The sequence below is a fragment of the Fukomys damarensis genome, unplaced genomic scaffold, assembly GCF_012274545.1.
Source record: "Fukomys damarensis isolate Sample0158 unplaced genomic scaffold, DMR_v1.0_HiC HiC_scaffold_5, whole genome shotgun sequence".
Taxonomy (NCBI): Eukaryota; Metazoa; Chordata; class Mammalia; order Rodentia; family Bathyergidae; genus Fukomys; species Fukomys damarensis.
In genome coordinates, this window is record NW_022900917.1 from 32676876 (window position 1) to 32680725 (window position 3850).

Here is a 3850-nt window from a genome sequence, read left to right on the forward strand (position 1 = left end):
ATATATATATGTAACCAATGGAGTGAAAGAGAGACAGAAGGCAGTAGTGAGTGCCATCTCCTCAGTCTGCTGCTAACTGACAAAGACCTGCCATACAGGGCCACGCCATCTCCCAGGGCTGCACACCTCTGGGTGTCTCTGCCTATGCACTGGGAGGGACTGCTGTATCCACCATCATCTGAACATGCATTTGTGAGATCTAATAACAGTTTATGTTTCAAATATTTGAAGCTCCAGTATAGGGTGTGGGTTTGATGACAGTGAGAAAAAACTTGTGGCTCCCTATTCTGGTGCCCACGCGTAAGTACTTAGTCTATAAACAGTGTCTTCCACAGAGCTTCCGTGGGGCTTTGTTTCTCCAGGGGTGTGGACAGTCACGAGCACTGCTCCTCCTTTCTCAGCCTCATCTCCGGCAACCTTTTCCTGTAATTTCCTAACTTTATTCCTGGGAAGAGATTGATTCTTATGTAAATATAGTTCACGCTTCCATTTATACCTTCAAGGAGGAGAACTAGTTCTGATTCATTATTTGTATCCTACAACATGTTGGGACTGAATGGAGCTGTAGAATGGAAATGCATGAGACCCAAAGTGCAAGCATTTTCCCTCACTGTCAGCAGAAGTAAAGTTCTCACTACGTGGTCTAACAGGTGTTCTTACTTTACACCTTGGTCGGCAGATCAGCAGAAAGGAATCTGGACTCGGTGGACTAGTAGAAGAGTCAGCTGATATAATGCAAATGTCAAGGCAAAATGTAGAAGTGAGTTGTTCAGTGTACCATTCTGGGAGAATAGGGAAACTTCTCTATCTTGCTATTGTAGAAGCAAGGTTCACGTTACTGGTAAACACTTTTCCTAGGCATAAACCTTGCAGGGAACTCGGTACCACCTGAATAACGGTAGCTGAGGTACCTGAGGGGAAATCATGAGAAAAGCAAGAACAGTTACTGTACATTTAGGAGCACTTTAATGTTTTCCAAAGAGGTTAATTGCCATTTCTTATATAACTGAGTATATGAGTTTAATTACTGCACAAATGAAATGGAAGATAAATTTGAGTTAACTGGTAGATAAAACTCATTTTACTTTATGTACACATAAGAGATTTAAGACTACAGTTTAGGTGGCATTAGTTTTCCATTCACTTCTGAAGGAAACACATTCATAGCACTTTATTTTTTTGTCCCTTTCATCATCTGGGTCTATACTACTAGCTATTTAGAGCAATTTATCAGACATCAAACCTCCTAGTAACAAAGTGCCTCTAGTAGGCTACATGATGTGTCTGTAATTATCAGCTTTACTGCTAACAATGAAAAAACATTTAATCCAAAAAGTCACAAACAATGTCTTGTTGAAATCGGACAATTGACTGTAATTATGTAAAACAAAAGGGCACATTCCTGATTTGTGTTGAGAAAGTCAGAAGCATAATAAGTAATTGGAAATAATTAAGTTCAAAGACCTTTAGGATGAGTGCTTCTGGGTTTTCCGTGATCGGCTCTTGGGGCAAGGCCAGCACACAAAGGATTCTGTGGAGTGCACATCACCCTGGTCCTGAATGCTAAACTGTCAACGATCCAGCTCTGGGTTTCATAATCCAGCTCTGGATCATCCAGTGAGTCTACCAGGATGGGGACTACAGAGTCACTGTTAGGTGTTTCATGAAGAATGAGCCCCACATCTTCCTCTCAGAGTCTCACCCATTTTGGAGCTATCCTGCCAGTAATGTCTGTGTGTCAAATCAAATCTCTCTGGACTGGTTGGAGTAAGGTGCCTATTGATTTACTCTACTTTAGTGTACAGTTTTATCAATGTCATTAAGATCCTTAAGATTTCGTCATTTTTCACTTTTAAGCTGGACCTATTATATATCTGTTAGCTAGCAAATGCCTTCTGCTTTGATGCAGTTTGATAGAGAATTTTGTCACATTAAAAATACCAATAATTTGCAAGCACAAGGACCTGAGTTCGATTCCCGGTACCAAAAAAAAAATTAAATTAAAAAAATACTAATAAAATGTATTATGGGGTACTCTTTCAGTATCTGTGTTAACACAACCACTGTCCTTTATAAAATCTTGGGTTTGCTAGGCCATATTCTCCGTGAAATCAGGAACTGGATACATTTTTGTAAAATACTTGCCAATCTTCTCACAGAGCTTTATGTACCCTAATTTTCACAATAACTCTGTGGGTAGGTCCTATTACAACTCTTATTTTATTTTATTTTGAGATAGGGTCTCACTGTGTACTTCAGGCTGGGCTTGACCTTACTATGTCTCCCACCTAGGCTGTCTTCAAACTTGTAGCGATCCTTCGGCCTCAACCTCCCAAATGCTGGGATTATAGGCATGTGCCACTAAGGCTGGAACAAGTTTCATTTTATAGGCGGATAAAAGAAGACAGAGAGGTTAGGTGACTCACTCAAGGGCATAAAGCTATTAAGAAGTAGTCTAGAATCTGACCACAGACATCCTATTAATTGTATGTCCTAAGTTATCCTGCCTTTAAAGATGTCTTTAAACACCACACTGCTGCAGATGGCCTTATAACTGCTTGTCCAAACTGGAACACTTGTGAGCATAGATGAGAAATAATCATGATGGTACTGAAACAGAAGGGTAAGGTGGAGTTGTCCTGGACAAATTGGGATTATGGTCACCTAGTTCTGCTGCCTCTTGCTAGATAAATGTCTGTTGAATGAAGGAGTAAGTGAAGGGTTAGATAGCTAAAGTGTTCTCTCATTTCACCTGTGCCAGTCAGCTGCAGTATAGAGACTCCAATTTTGAGAACTGAGCTTGAAGTGGATTGCATGAGATGAACACAGTCTCAGTGGAGGTGGATATTGATTCTCAAAGATAACTTCAGAAGTGAGGAAAAGTGTGAAGAAGATCTGTTCTTTTTATAATAAGCTTCCGCCACTAGCCAGTCAATGAGGCATTCATTCCAGTTCAAAGCATCCCAAGAGAACAGCCTCCGCCCGTCAGCCACCTGGGCAGTGCTGCAAAGAGGCTGGAAACTGCCAGGATGATTAAGACAACGTCCATAAGGCCCCATGGACCTGCCCACCTCTAGGGCAGTTTCTAGCCAGATCCAAGGGTCCCTACCACACTGAGACAGGCCTTAGAGCAACAAATGTGGGAGGTGGGCAAGAGCTCATTTTTGTGTTTAAAATGTTCATAGAAATCACATTTCACACCTATATCCACATCTGTCTTCATTTATATTTGCATTAGAATTATGTTAACTCAGTGAGAAAATGCTTATTGTGATAACTGACAATTACAGGTATCTTTGATTACAACCGTACCAAAGTTATTCATACTTTAAAAAATACAGTATCATTTCTAGGCAGATTTTTTTTTTGTTTTTTGGTTTTTTTGAGACAGGGTCTCACTATGTAGTTGAGACTGACCTGGAACTCACTATGTAGCCCAGGCTGGTCTTGAACTCACAGCGATCCCCCTGCCTCAGCCTCCTGAGTGCTGGGATTACAGGCGTGTGCCGCCACGCCCGGCTTCTAGGCAGAATTTTAAAAAATCTATTACTAACGGGAAAGGCAGTGGGTCTAGGTAAATGAAACTGCTGCTGGGGCTGGGCCGGATGTGTGCATATTTTTGAAAAGCCCCAAGTGACTACTGATGTCTTCCGTGATGGAGCTCTCACAGTAACCTTCACTACCTACCCATCCACCACTCTGAACGACTGGTTTGGCCACTGCCCAAGAATACACATTTGCATTCTTACCTTGTGCTTGCCTAGTACAGGAATTACTGTCTTGGTCTGGAATATTTCCCGGTTTTCTTTATTTAGCTAAAACTATTTTTCTAGTTACCCCCCCCCCTTTT

General features: G+C 41.4%; 1 protein-coding gene across 1 annotated transcript in view; it reads right to left on the reverse strand.

Moving 5' to 3' along the window:
- Nucleotides 1-3850, reverse strand: part of Stmn2 (stathmin 2) — a 57055-nt gene that overhangs the window by 12835 nt on the left and 40370 nt on the right. The window lies entirely within an intron of this gene.